The sequence below is a fragment of the Hetaerina americana genome, unplaced genomic scaffold (genome assembly GCF_022747635.1).
Source record: "Hetaerina americana unplaced genomic scaffold, ioHetAmer1.1.p SCAF_22, whole genome shotgun sequence".
Taxonomy (NCBI): domain Eukaryota; kingdom Metazoa; phylum Arthropoda; class Insecta; order Odonata; family Calopterygidae; genus Hetaerina; species Hetaerina americana.
In genome coordinates, this window is record NW_027286786.1 from 1411050 (window position 1) to 1427197 (window position 16148).

Genomic DNA, 16148 nt, shown 5'->3' on the forward strand with positions numbered 1-16148 from the left:
GGAGCGGGAGAGTCGAACGCCAAATTGTTTTGGGGTAATTTGCTGACGCCATTGCCTTCGAGGCACATTGGCGGCCGGTGATGAGTCACGTGCTGTCGATTGTCCAACGAAGGCATATTGAAATTCTATTGGGGGGCTGAGGTCCACTGTCCGCTGGCTCTTCAGTGCCGATGGCTGATGAAGCCCTCGGGAGAAGCACGCTAAGAGGATGGAATGATGATTGACGCGTTGATTTCGGTTGGAGTTGATTCGCCCCGGCCCTCTTGTCATTCGCCTGGGAAGGTCCTCTTCATCCATTCAAAGGAGTGTACCAGGAAGCCACGGAAATCAGTGAGTGCAAAATTGTCTCCGGGTCGACCAATCATACCGTAACTTTTGAACGTCAAAACCAAGAAATTACGCCCGTCTAATTAATTAGACTTCGCATGGTCCTTTAAGAGTCAACACTTAGACGAGGTGAAAAATCAATACCGAAGCAGTTCACTCGAATTCAAAAGGCACCTTAGCGCTCAATCGTCCACAGAAATGAAAATTAAACACCTTTTAAAGGACCCCAGGCGATGGTTACTGAATGAATATATATTGAATGGTGGATGGGTGGATTAATTTATTTTCGTCATCGGAACGTGCCAGAAAGTTCAGAGAGTAAAAGCTAATTCCCCCCCCCCCACCCTTCAAATCCACCCACCATGTTTGCCTATATCGAATAACAAGATGTCTTATTCAAAATATGAATGTAATCTATTAATCAAAAATGTTCGTATTTCATAACAAAGAATATTTTCCACACAAAGATGAAAAATTTCCTCACAGAGAAATAAATGGATAGGGGCAAAATGTTATTCTAAACGAAAATAAATAAAAGCTAATTCCGTAAACTGCTCCGAAATTATTTCAAGCCCAACAAATCAATTTTTTTTCAACTGGAGGATTACCAGGAAGTTGGTAAAACTTGATCAAATATCATCCATCCTCGTTAATTCACCGAACGTTTCAAAATACACTCAGCGCCTTCATATCCCTTCCTTCCAATTTTATCGAGCCAATCAAAAAGATTAGTCAACACTTTCGCTCCTCCACTCATGATTTTCTTGTATCTTCTGAAACGAGAAAGAATTGAGGAAAAAATGTGTTCGCGATACTGCATGACATTTTTTTTCTAATTTATGAAGGTATTTTGCGCTTTCATACATAAAAAAACATACTGACACGTCGAATTAGGAGCGAAAGGGAGAAGATTGGAATCGGTGGATGTATGTTGCTAACGAAGAAACGGAAGGGATTGAGTAATTGGCTAATAATTATCATGAATAATAGGTTGAGAAAAAGGTGTCATGGAAACTTTGATAGAAAGAAGGGGCATGCTCTTCGGAAATATAATGAGCGGCGATGGAGGCATTCGTGGGGGGAGAAGCGAATCGGAAGAACTGCGAAGGAAGACACCGGGTAATTGGAGGATGGAAAAGGGTGGGCTGAATACTAATGCACACATTCTTGTAGACTACAAACAAAATTATCTTCAGAATCACTCCTGGTGGCACGTGGGAGTAACATTCCCCCTCAGCACGCATGTTGCAGTTTTGGGGTCTTTACATTAACCCAGTGTATTTTGAGAAGCGGAAGTATGGAGACGTGTTCTTGTACTATGTCAACGCGAGTTATACAGGGTGTTGTTATCTAATATTTAACTGCTTAAAAAGTGACTCATACTGAGATTCGTCGTCGTTTACAGGGTGTTTATGGTGACGATACTGCCGATAGGTCTTTTGCAAATCGATGGGTAGTAACATTTCGTGGTTGCGGGCCTGGAAAAGTCATAATGGTTGATGAAACACGTAGCGGACGTCCGATCACTGCCACAGACGATAAACATCGCAAAGTCGAAGATTTGATTCAAATTGACCACCGAATCACTCAAAAGCGTATCGCAAGCCGTATTGGAATATCCAAGGAAGTATTTTGTCATGTCAAAGGCAGCCTGGCGCCAATAATCCTGTAACATGGCAACGCTCGTCCTCACACCTCGCGCGCAACTCGAGAGGCTTCGCGAAACCTGAAATTTGAACCGATTCCACACCCTCTTTATTCCCCCGATTTTTTCCTCGACACAAAAGACACCTCAAGGGTAATCATTACACCTCGGACGATGAGGTGAAGGCAGCTGTCAAGTCCTGGATTCGAGAGAAGTCGGAAGAAGAGTTTTTCAGTCACGGATTGAAAAAACTTGTTACACGTTGGGAGAAATGTGTTAGCCTCAACGGTGACTATGTTGACAAATAAATATATTATCAATGAGCTTAAGAATTGTACTTTAATGTACTTTTTGCACGACCTTGCTACATGTTTTTGTTCGCACTCTACAAACATGTGGACATTACATTTCAGCCTACCCTCGTGTAATGGTGAGTCGACCGGAAGTATATGAAAGAAAGAAAGGAAAGGCTAGCTGATTGAATCATTGAGTGAAAAACTACGTCAGATAAATATTTGGATTAACGGTGAGGCTCATAGGTGTTATGTTTATTTCTATTGTAAAAGGACATGGACGTAGTAGCCCAGTGGCTAGAACGCTGGACCACTAAACGCAGATTCTCTTACAGTGAACGCCTCTGGGCACATCTAGTTTCGCCCTAGTGGATTATTCTTCCTGGGAAAGCAGTGGTATCACAGGGATAAGGAATGGTTACCCTTATTACCCTGTTACCATGTGAATTTCTCACACCTTTGGGCTTGGTAGAAAGTGAGCTCTAATGTTGTCTGTCAAACCAACCTTCGCGGTGATTGCTGCAGCGTGTTTTAGCATCAGGCTTCTTTGGCGGGGTGGCATCCCGTGAGCACCACATTCGTGCATCGCCCGCCTAATTCTTCAATTGCTATGCACTTACGCGTGCATTTAACGCGTAAATGAAGCGTTTCCATGGGAATTTAAGTATTAAATTGTTTTTGGATGGAGCCTCAAATATAGGGTCAGTATAAATCGGCACTTGGCTCTCCCAACTCCGGAAGGGAAGCACAGTATTCGGACGTGGCCGATGACAAGATGAACACTTTCTATTGTTCCGTCCGACGGTACCGACGTCCCCTCTTCCAATAACCCTTTTTACTGCCGTTCCCCACTCCCCCCACGGTTCCCACTAATGGGACATCTTGTCCCAATCCCCCCGCCTTGACGTCTTCCCTCCCCGTCCTGTCACGACCTCTGGAGTCCTTATGGATGGATGGTCGGGGAGGAGTTGGTTCAGAGGAGGAAGCAGACCGGCCCACGCATGCGCGGGACTGCATCTGCGTGCATCCGACCATTATTAACATCGTGGAAGTCGGGGGGGTTGTGTGTTTGTGTTTGTTCGGCCTCCCAGCCAAGATCTTTCGGTGGCGCTGTTGATTTTTCCGACGCTCGAGTCCCAGGGACACTATAGGGTTTGTCGTAAACTGTTTCTAGTTTTCGAGTGTTTAGTTGTTGATTTGGCCCCTAGGGGTGTGTTTACTGCGGTCATTTTTTTTCCTCTTCGTGATTTGAAGAGAGCTCGGGTGTTTCGGCGGAGGAACAAAAAACTTTAATGTATTTTTTATAACCATATGGCTCACATCGTATTTAGGGAGGATTTTGGTTTGCGTAATAGTATACCACGGCGTCACCGTTGTATATTTTATCGCAAGTAGAAAAGCTAAAGTCATCTCGTTATGTAATTGACTTCAATATCAAGTCGCAGTAATTTTTGATCGATTTGTCCATAAAAATAAATAAGTAACATCCTTGATTGGTTTCCATATATAACTGCAAGCTGACCGAAAATAGGCGTGACAGATCTAAAACGTGCAATAATTAAAACTATCTTGATAACGCATCCGATTGCGCGAACAAATTCATGCGTTCGATTCCCAATACGAAAGTGGGTACTTCATTCGCCATGACCTGGGCCATTACGGCCAACTCTCGGGTGTTCACACATTTATTTTGTCCATGATGTTTTCTATTAGCTTTTGGGTGGACACAGACTACTGCCGCTGCCTAGAAGGAGAGTAAAAACAATTCAAGACTCTGTTGCTCATTACCGAATTATTAAACCGAAGCACTTGCCCCGTTTGATAGCTGAGGATAGCATTTGTACCGTCCTTGTTAGGCAGACCGACGACATATATGAAGGCATGCGTTCAGGGCGGAAAGACCATTCAGTCGCTCTTTACCGTACAACATAGACCCACGATTTTTAAGTATACTTTTTAGGAGACAGCTTATTTTCATATCAGCTTCGTAAAAATTCCTTTTATAACCACTCTAAATGTTAGAATCCAATAAATTTCCGGACAAGAGAAGTTGAAAGACACAAGGTGGCGTGAAGATTACATAATATGTTCGCTATTTAGGACCGCCTCGCGAAATCTGTGACGGCAGTTGCCGCGAAGAGCAATACGGGGTCGAATGTATAAAATCGTAACTGGGAGAAATACTCATTAGTGAAAGAAAATAGTTGATCCCACATGTGAACCAACGAACGTTCTTACCACGTGGAAATGAATTTAATTGCGTCGCATTGGTTCTGAGGATGTATTAGTTCAGTGGTGGGTAGAGCTCTTGAGCTACAGGCCTGAGAGCCTGGTTTCGATTACGGGTGAAGTCCTGAGAACCTCACCTGCATCCTTTGACTTTCCAACTGCCAGATCTTTCTGGAAAACCACAGGCGGCGCAGGGATACGAACCTGACCCCATACCCTGCCTGAAGTGGGAATTTCACATGTCGATGGGATAAGTAGTACGCGAACGTATAGTATATCCTCACCAATCAAACCTAACTTTGGCTTGGCTGCCGTGGTTACACTCGTTCTAGTGCTATTTCCTGGTTAAGTTATTTGTTCTGAGTGCAATAATAAACGCCGATTTGCATTGCATATTTCACGCGTGCGTTACTGGAGTCATTAAAATACTTAACATTTTCAGACTTCACTTCGTGGAATTGTTTCATGTCCATATTGAATGAGTTTATAATTTTTTCAAGTCTTTGGAAAATTACAAACTAATTTAATATGGACAGATTTATTAATGCCTGTGATTAATTTGAATTAGGGAAAGTAATGGTTCCATAAAATATTATTTGAGATATGTGTACAGAGAGAAAAAAATTAAAAATAAAATAAATAATTTGAAGCCTCAAAGATTTTGTGGTAAAATATTGAATTTTTATAATTCATTCGTGCGATATATATTCTCGCAAAACGGCAGTTTTTTTCACGCAATGTCAGGAGTTGATTTGTAGTAGTTTGCGGGAGGATAGACGTAGATTGGAGGCTTTTGAAATGTGGGTGTGGAGAAGAATGGAGAAGGTGAAATGGACAGAGAAGAAAACAAATGAGGAAGTACTTGGTATGGTGGGCGAAGAGAGGGGTTTGTTGGGAGCAATCCTATGGAGGCAGGAAAAGTGGATGAAGGGGGTATTGACCGGCAGTGGGATGTTGAAGACTGTAATAGAGGGGAGAATGTTGGGCAAACGAGGAAAGGGAAGGAACAGGATAGGGATGTTGGACGGGATGAAGGGAGGAAGAAAGTACTCAGAGATGAAGAGGGACCTGATATAGAGTATGATGATGGATTTTTTGTTTTGTTAGGAATAATAAAATGTTTGTTTGGTAGTTGTGTCCATCCAAAAACCTACCTTAACCGGTAGATTACCTTAAAAAAAATAAAATATACGGTTACAAAGAAAAAACTAAGACGTGAAGGAACGTCGGCAGTGGAGTCGGTGTATGTAGGCACAAATGGCACCGCCTGGAATCGAACCCCCACCCAAAACCTGGGTCGGCCGAGTTCGAGAAATAGTACAACTGCGACCTTCAATTTCCCGTCTCCATGGATCGAGGTCCATTGCCCTTATGGGAGAATACAAATCAAGGTAAAGCGAAAGGTCAGGCTAATGTGACATTGGCGCAGAAATATTTTTGTCCGCGTAATTTTATTTAACAAGCCTATCTTTTCGGCTTTCACGGTCTTAAATTGACCGAAAAATAACCGTGCGCGAGCGATGATTAAGCTAGAGACCTTGGAGAGCACTTACTCGAGAGGCGCACTTAATCAGTGCCAGTCAGATAACAGCAATCGGAGGGAATTCGGTGGCCCGCCTCCCTCTTTCGCGGAAGGGGAATTAGGCGCCCTTTCCACGGTGAAATGGGCGGCTCGCCGGTGAGGGTGAAAAAGGAAAACGCATGCGGAACGCTCTACAGCACTCTGTAATGAATGGGTCTGGAAGAATGTTATGCTCTCTCGTAAAAAAATGAGCGCGCTACTATGCTATAAATAGCAAATACCTAAGGAAGAACTTTTTTTTAATGCCCTCTCGCAGGGACACCTGGTAATGTCGATTTAAGTGGAGGAGAAAGGCTAAGCGGGACGTCTTGCTTTTTCTCCTTTTTTCGGGCCCAGGGTTGAAGTGTGGAGATGTGTGGAGGGTGGAGGGGGGGGGTGGAGTGCGGCTATATCAACGCCCGCACGATTCATTGGCGAATTGACGATTCTTGGCTTTGACGATTCAACCAACCGATTTTTAATCGAAGTGAAATAACTCCTTTGAGGAAGTGGGAGTAAAATTTAATACCTAAAAGTTGGTCTTGTGCAATTTTTGGACTTGGTTATAAAGCATAAAATACCATATCGATTTAGCTGATAGTAATGGAAAACATTGCCAATCGAAACGTGATAGGATTGCGATTTCTAGTTATAATTGGAAGTTGAAAAAATTATATATATATATATATATATATATATATATATATACAATTTACCGTGTGAGTGTTCTTTTAAATGTGTCTATTCTTTTCTATTTGTGTTATATTGTGTCAGCCCATTATATATATATATATATATATATATATATATATATATATATATATATATATATATATATATATATATATATATATTAATATATATATATATTAAAGAAACAATATATGATTTATATATGTACACAAATTGTATATAATAATAAAAATTATCGTGGCTAACGTACTGGTTTCCCACTCAGAGGACTCGGGTTCGAATCCCGGCGGCGGCAGATACTGTTCAGTGGTATCCCTTGAGGTCCTTTGTGGAGAGCACTTTGAGTGAGCACGCCGTCTGTCGGATGGGACGTTAGTTAAACTTCGGAGCTCTTGGCCCCTTTCGACAAGAGTAAAAGCTCATGCCGACGCCGGGATCCTTCATCCTTTCCTGTCCATCCCTAATTGCGCAAATGACCTCAGATTGTCTGTCCCCTCCCCCTAAAACTACCACTATAAAAATTATCATTGCCTTTAAGGTCTTTTTTTTTAAATATTGACTTAAAAGTATTTAGGGCATAAGAGTGAACCTACTCTTTGCTGGACTTTAAAGTGCTGTAATATACTGATGCTATCGTCGGACATGAGGAAACCTCCATTCCGCGGACATATTCAGAAGTAGCCAAGTTAACTTTATCTATTCCAGTCAATATAACCAACCTCTAAAGGTAATCAACCCGAAGGTTGACATGATAGACGAAGCTAGAGGTCACCTACAACTAAACTCAACGGCCAGTCATATCGGAGAGGTTATACTTCAGGTTAAGGGGCTCTTTTTCCTTGGCAGCCTGCGCTTTTTCAGAAAGATCTGCTACCCGAAAAATCACTCAGCTTGTGCGAAGCTGAAAGTGTGCAGAGACACTGCGATGAATGATCGAATCCGAGTCCTCCACTCAGTATCCTATGTCTCTAGCCAATGGACTACCACGCCCCTTAGATGTTCTGTAGAAGACTGATAATATTTAGTGGCCTGAGGAATGAAAACAGCTTGGGAAAACTTTTCAGGTGCACTTTACCATTATCGTTTTGATATCTTCATCTACTCACCATTAAGAAATTGTTTGGCAGGCGAATGTAGTAATACTGAATTATAAAATCGGATTCACACGTAAAAATATACTATTTATGCGTTGAACACCATCATAGCCAACACCCAGCGTCCAGGTAGTTTCGCAGAGGATGTGATTCTGATGAGGATCCGACCCAAGTTTTCCCCTAGCACACGACGCGACAATATATAAGGGAAGGACTTTAGTTTCGATTTGTGTGAATTTCTCTCCCATCGAGCCACTGAATGCGCTCTAATAGAACTAAAAGGTCGACAGACTTGGAAACGTAAAATCATAGACGGGTCTCACACCCAAGAGGGAGTTAAATTACTTCCCTTGATGAATATTTTACCCATTTCGTTCCTTTTTTATCTCTTCATTCCTCGCAACTATCGGCAAAATGGCATGTTCCAAAATTTGTCGTACTTTGACGGCGTGCACCGAATCGATCCACGATGCAGTGAGTCCTCCCGCGTGGCAATTCTGTGGGGCCGATACACGTTGGGAAACGCCGTCGTTCCACGCTCGAACGCGGCTCTCGTCAAGCAGTGGGAGGGAGGCCGGGGCTCCGGCCGGGGACGACGATTACTCCTTAGATTGGTCCGTCGGCGGGGGATGGACGAAAATGGTCGTTAATTTCCTCCTTTCGTTTAAGTGCACGTCCGAATGCGTGGGAGTGGCACGTATCCCCTCTAATGGCGGCCGTGTCCTCCTCGGAAGGAATGCGTGAAGGTTAGAGGTGGGGGGGGGGTGCCGGAGAGAGAGAGAGTGGGGGGGGGTGCTGGAAGGAGAGTGTTTTCTGGAGCCGAGTGGAGTGCACAGATGAATTGGCGAGTCGGATGAGGTAGGCCGAGTGGGCATAGGGATTGGTGGGAGGTAACGGTAGCGATAAGCGGGCCGCAGACTTGAGTAGCCGCGCTACCCCCCCCCCCCGCACCCCCTCTCCGTGCCAACCCCCCCGCCTCGCCTGCAAACATTTCTCCTCCGCAAGATGGCACCGGTGCGGGAGGGAGGGCGTTGGATATGGCCGGTGTTCGTATTGTTGCCGTTTCGACGCCCTCTCCTCAAGAAAGGTCGCGTTCTCCGCTTCGCCCGGCTCTCTATTGCGTCTGTTGCCATTGATTGCACGGAGGAATCACCGCCATTCCACTCGCGATGACGGAAGATTCAAGGGTTATAGGTTGGCCGAGCCACTACCTTGTGAAATAGATTCCAATAGGGCAATTATTTGCAAGATTTCACATTCACGCGAATTCATTAATTTAGGTATCCTCTGATTGTTTTTATATTATGATTATCAGTAAATTAGTTGGGGTAGTAATCATTGGAAGAAAGACAATTCAATGCTAGGTTGAACTTTCTGAATAAATTAAGATCCGCATGTTTCAGCGCCGAGGTCTCGCAAATTATTCGCACACTAACACACATTGGTCGCTTGGATCATGTATGTAAAATTCGGGAAATAGATGCCAGAACTAGCAGACTCAAGGACTCCTTCCCACTGGCAATACGGGATAGCAACTGCAGGGTTATAGATAGCAAAAATTCCACTTACCACCCTCAGCGTCTCGGGAATAATTAGTTCTACTCAATTGCATGCACTTTCCCTAACCTCGTGTGTTTTTCAATTCAACAATTTCAGAGTGTAAAAATCATTCGCCTCGACTGGGATTCGAACCCAGATCCCTCAATATGCGGTCGAGTGCTTTAGCCCTCGGCCGGATATTGAGGGATCTGGGTTCGAATCCCAGTCAAGGTGAATGATTTTTACACTCTGAAATTGTTGAATTGAAATGCACATTAGCGGATGACTCCGTTAAAAGTTACTGTTGCGGCATATACCGCAGTTTCTTTGGAACTCGTGTGTTTTGCTGTCAAAACCCTTTCTTTGCGTATGACCGTATTAGAATGTCTTTAAATGATGTACAGCTACTAACAGCATTTCATGCTCTGCTTTGCCTATTTTTAAGTTTCCCCTTCCATCCCTCGTCTCTCTCTATGGGGGGACTCTCCCGCTACCTACTGCGTTGGGTCGCATTCCCTACCTGTGTTCGTGGGGGAGGAGACCGTTGTATGTTGCATGTCCAGTGGTAGTGGAATTTCGCCTTCTTACTTTTCAAATTCTAGGTTGCACGTTATTGGATATATTTTAAACCACATCCTAAGCTACAATTGTTTGTTGGTTGATACCATGTGTATTTGCAGACGTGTGAGTTGAAAGGGTGTTTGCATGAATGTATACGCCACTGTGAGTGTAGGTTTGCATGGATTTTTCATTTTGCATATGGTTTTGTTCTCCTTTACGGGTGGTGACCAACCCCCCCCCCCCTTCGCCTCACGCCATTGCGGCGGCTTGCGGGGTACTTTGTGGATGTAATCTACTGATTAAAGTGGGTTTTGGATGAACACAAGTTACCCAACGGTACAGCCACAAATTCCTTTCCTTTCTTAACGAAACACAAACCAACATCCTACGATTGATTTTGATTATATTTTTTTCATTCTAATTTTGTTTATCTTTAAAAATATTTTCATTAGCATTCATAATTTATTCCTTAAGTTGTGTTTATCTAGGTATCTCCCTATCGGCATGGTCAATATATGTAACTTATTAATTAGCAGTATTAGTAAATATTACAAGTAATAAATATTTTACCTGAATTTTACTTCTTCGTGTTCAATTTTAAATATTAAGAAAATGGACGGATATTAAATGAAAGTCATTCATTAAAATTAACGGAATAATTTCAATTTTAATCCTAGTTTTAGTACTTTGAAGCTTCTGGTCACTCACCTTTTGACTTGTCCTAAAGTAGGGAGCTGAAAATCCATGCATCTTAAACGAGCGTCCATCCGATACGCGAATGTCAATTCAACAAAGTTCCAATAAATTATTTATGCCTTGCTTACAGCTATTACTATAATTATCACATTGGTGAACTAGTATCTCCTGAACCAGCTAACAAGCATCTATCCAACTTCTTTGGCTGTTAGTTCTGAAATGCTTCAAAGTGGTATAAATATGCTGGTAACGGATTTTTAACAACCGAAATTGGGCAAAGAGCAGAGGGCAACACTGATCCTTTCATTTTAATTTGACAACAGATCAATGTTAACATTTATACGGTGATGTACAGGCATTAAAAAGGGAAGGGGGAGGGAGGGTAAATATGAATCCTTCGTATCGGCCACGTTTAATCATTACATTTGTCCTGCAGTTGATATGCACTACGTTTTTTCACAGATGCCTTTGACGTACTGCAGGAGTATTTATTGAATTGATAATTTGGGTTCAACGGAAATATGCGAATGAAGTCCCATATCTGTCCACGACTATGGCATATTCATGACTTTCGTATGAACTGGTATTTTCGAATTATCTGTTTCACTAGCAGGTGTGCATATATCATTCAACAAATATCGTCTCATAGGAGAAAAACACCTTAACGAGTAGAAAATATATTTAATAATAAATGCAATCCATTCTTTTTAATGTGATTATATTAATAGGGATTTATTTTCCGCCAAATTTTCGAAAAATTGCAATAAATTAAATTATAAATAATTAAGTTTCATTTGTCGTTATAATTTTATGAAATGCTAATTTTAAGTTAATATAGAACAACAATCAATCTAAGACTAAATAGTTGAGTGTATAGCATTTTAATTATCTTTAGAGTCATGCCTTTAAGTGAAACTTATAGGCATTACTACGTTTCTTTATAAGAATCAAACGACGACCAAAGGTCTACGGTCTTTCCATTTTTTGTTGTAAGCGTAGGAAGAATGGAATACAAGGGAGTAGTATGCTATGATATAATGAGGATTAATGACACTAGTATTTGTTATTTACCAAATAAAAGTTATTTACCAAATTCCTCATTATTTCATGCGGGAAAAGAACAAAGAGCTGGAGAGAAAGCTGCAGATTGAGAAGGTATGGTTAAGAATGTAATGCAAAAATGAGTATGGTTAGGGATACTCCGAAGACGAGGGACATTACGTTTCACATTCATAGAATGCTTCATAAATTCTTTGAGAAGTTCTTTTCTGCATGTTACAGTCCTTAAATGATATTGTAAGAGCAGAGTGGTGTGGAAGAAGTCTGTAAGTGAGAGTAAGATTCCTTACGTAAACTAAACAAAGTCTTTTTGACCGCTTCTACCCAGAAAGATGAGAAAGGCACGATGGTTCCGTATGCAAGCATCTTCTTCTCAGCTTCTGATCGCAAAGTTGAATTCAGTGAATAGTCAAATTTTCCAGCAGGAAATGCTGTCTGCGGCGACCTTTCCGCCAATACTCCCAGCCTGGGAGCCTCCCCTTTCTTCCATTTTGCCCAGTGGGTGGCATTTGGCCGTGGTCCGGGATGAAAAAGAGCAGGAAATATCTCGGGCAGGCCCTCTTTGTGGAAAGCGGAATGGGCCGCCTTTAGCGGTAACTTTCGATTGGTGCTGCCAAGCGAAGAGAATAGAATACCTTCTGGAGGAAAGAGATTGGGAATGAGGGTGGGGAGGGCGATGAAATTTCGAGTTAGTTGGCCCTAGGTTTACACGAGTAAGTAGTTGGCCCTAGGTTTATACCTGTAAGTAATCCTGATATTGGTAGACTCTCTACCTTCATTAATCCCGCCAGAATAATGATAGGTCACTTACGCCCTGACGCTTTTTTGCCTCCACCATGAAGAACAGGGAAACATTCTGTAGAATGTGGAGAAGTGAAAAAATAAAATGTACACAGAGGTGAACAAACAGGGTGTTAAAAAAATACTCGCTAAAACTTTGATTTGGAGCGTAGCTATGTACGGCGCGGAAACGTGGTCTTTAAAGCAGGAGTATGGAAGTACATTGGAATTTTTTGAAATGTGGGGGTGAAGAAGACTGGAGAAGGTGAAATGGACCGAAAGAAAAACAAATGAGGAAACGCTAGGTATGGTGGGCGAGGAGAGAGGTTTGCTGGGAGAAATCCTAAGGAGACAGGAAAAATGAAAAAATGAAGGGCGTATTCATCAGCAGTGGGATGTTGCAGACTGTAATAGAGGGGAGAATTTTGGGAAAAAGAGGAAGGGGCAGGAACAGGATAGGGATGTTGGACGGGATGAAGGGAGGAAGAAAGTACTCAGAGATGACGGCGGATATTTTGTAGAGTAGGATGTTGGGTTGTGTTATTTTTGGAGAAAAAAGAAAATTGTTTGATATTATGTGTCCATCGAAAACGTACCTAATCATCTTAATTACCTATTACTGTAAAAGTTGATAAGTTCATCAAAGATAAACTTATGCCGTTGAGGTCATGTTCCTAGTTTTTTCTAGCATAACTACGAGGGTGGTCTGAAAATTTTCCGACCTAATAAAGATACAAGACATTTTTTATGAAATTTTCTGAGGTCGGAAACTTTTCAGACCACCCTCGTATGGTGTTTTAATACCATTCACACGTTAAATAGAGTTAATTTTGAGATATTTGACTAATATATTATTTATTTTCCTTCTTTCAATATATTATGAATGTACACAAACTCAATTCGCGTTAATGCCATGACGATTCTTTTGCTTCACCTGTCTTCTTCGGATAATCGTTTGTTCGAGATAGTCTCTTCCTATATTTATTGTCCGCCGGGTGTGGATTCATTTCTCATCACGACTATGAATCGCCGGAAATCAAGATATTTGTGATTCAGTTCGTTCTTTCGCTGGATTCGGAAAAGAAGAGGCCTGTGCTCGCACCTTGGAATTTCCGGGGCGAGTGGGGCCGAGCAGTGAGTGGCTGAGGATGGACCGGTTGGGGCGAGTAATGGAAGGGAAATGGATAAAAGAGGAAAGCGAGCGAATGAGTGAGCGATGTAGGCAGTAGGCCTTGAGGGTGGGTGGGAAAACGGAGCTTTTCAAACGACATTTTGTGAGCGACTCTCCTTTAATGGCCTCTCTAAGGGGTGTGTGCATGGGCGTCGGGGCGGCAGGGGGCGAGGGGGGGGATACGACGGAGTGGGTTAACGAGTTAAAAAAGGGTCGAGTTCCTCCTCTCCCCTCCTTCTCCCCACCCTCCTCTGTTTCATTTTTATTTATTTTACCCTTCTGAGATAATAGAAATTTATCTCCCCACCCCTCCGCCTTTGTGACAGAAAGAAATAAATTAGTCAACTTTTTAAATCTTTCTTTTATTTAAGGGCTATAGTATAAGAAAAAATCCTTTATTTCCCTTTACCCCTGCTATCGCCTCCTGGCGCGTCGAAGGATAGGGACTTGGGAATCAAGGACGCAAATGAGGTTTCGGAGGGAATTGCACAGGAGGAAAAAAAAAGAAATCGGCGACCTTCTTCCGAATGTCTGAATCCTTCTGGAGGAGAAAGGAATTCATCAACTCTCAAGTCGCTTAAATCGTCGCTGATTTGATCCTGACGTTGGTCCTCCTCGGATGAATATTTCATTTCATTACGAATCGAGGCTTCTTTTAATATTTTATGCGCTCTTAAAGTTAGTTCTCTTAATGGGAACCTTATCCGTCGGAGGAATAGATGGTTGTCCTAGGAGCGCTCGAAAGCATTTTTATTTTCGGAGCCGCGTTCTAAGGACTTGACGGCGTTCCCCTAAAAGCCACCTTTATCACATCGGATACACACTTACCATTCCGACTTTGATCGAGGATGAAATTGCTTTCGCTCCAGCGAGCCCCGCTCATTCGTATCCTCAACGAGACGATCTAGAGTTCTGAAATTCGTCCGTAAGGATTGGCAGGACTTAGAGATAAAGATTTTCAGCGGAGAAACAGATGAATTAGGATAATTCACACGCCCACCATAAGGTTTCCCAAATTTAATATTTGTTCATTTCGCATAATGACGTTTCAACGTTCTTTATCCTATCTGTTCCTTCTAATCCGATTCCTTTTGAGGAATGCTATGCCTACGTCGGGATGAACTCTCGCAAACTTTGTAGAATTCCATGGAATCCATTTAATTTAAATAAAACCTTTTGGGCCTCAATTATGTTACTTTCAGAGTGAAAGAAAAAAGAGTTGTTGAATTCCATTAATTATCGTTCAGTAAGTTTTTAAATTAGATCCCAAATGATTTTCAATAATTATTCTTGAATTTAATGCCGAGGCTAGCATTTTGTGATCCAAATATATGAGGCTAAAAATAGATCGAATAGTTTACTAACTCTAAAGAGGTTCAGATTAAGGTTTAAATCACTCTTTGGGAGCTCCATAATTGAAAGGAATGTAGTTTCAGTAAGAATCGCGAAAGAGTTCCGTTCGAAAATGGATGGAAAAACCTAAGTTCAGTAACAGCTGCAAGTGAAATAATTTCTTAAGTTCACGAGTTTCTCCTGGGTTGAGATGCCAGGTGAATTTGATTTAGAGATTAAAGATTAATCTGAATGGTTCCGAGAATTTCAGAAACTTTCGATATTTTCAGAAATAACTTTGTGGAAATTCAATAGCACTGGAGTAGAAAAAATATACAATGGAACATGAAATTGGTGGAAGGATGCATGGTACTTTTTAATTTCAGTTCAAAAACTAAAAATATACAACTGTGTCATTTATGTACAAGGCTTCTCGGATTACGTTTTTTACCATTTTTAAATATAAAAATGCTATCAAGATTCTTTTCTAATGTTCGAGTTTGTTTTTAATTGATAACAATTTTGTTATTTATATTAATAATTGTAAAGGATAGGCCTAGATTGGAGGCTTTTGACATTTGGGTGTGGAGAAGGTGAAGTGGACAGAAAGGAAAACAAATGAGGAAGTACTTGGTATGGTGGGCGAAGAGAGGGGTTTGTTGGGAGCAATCCTATGGAGGCAGGAAAAATGGATGAAGGGCGTATTGATTGGCAGCGGGATGTTGAGGACTGCGATAGAGGGGAAAACATTAAGCAAGCAAGGAAGGGGCAGGATTAGGAAAGGGATGTTGGACGGGATGGAGGGAGGAAGAAAGTACTCGGAGATAAAGAGGGGCTTGTTGCATAGTAGAACGAGTATGTTGGGTTGTACACATAAAAAAAGCCACCCACGCGTGTTCCGAAATTTTCGGTGGCAAGCCCACCATCCTCTGCGGAAAGAAGGGACTGAGGAGCTGATTATATTTTTTCCATGTTTTTGCTGCCCAGCGCCATCTCACTTCTTCGTTTGATTTATTATTCACATCCGTGAAATTTTCGTTCAAGATATTTTTATTTATGCATACATGTATATATGTATGCGCAACTCTATATAGTGAAATTAATTTAAATATGTAATCAGAAACAGTACTTTCTCACACAAGTAAAGTACCGTTGCTCTTTCTTCTTC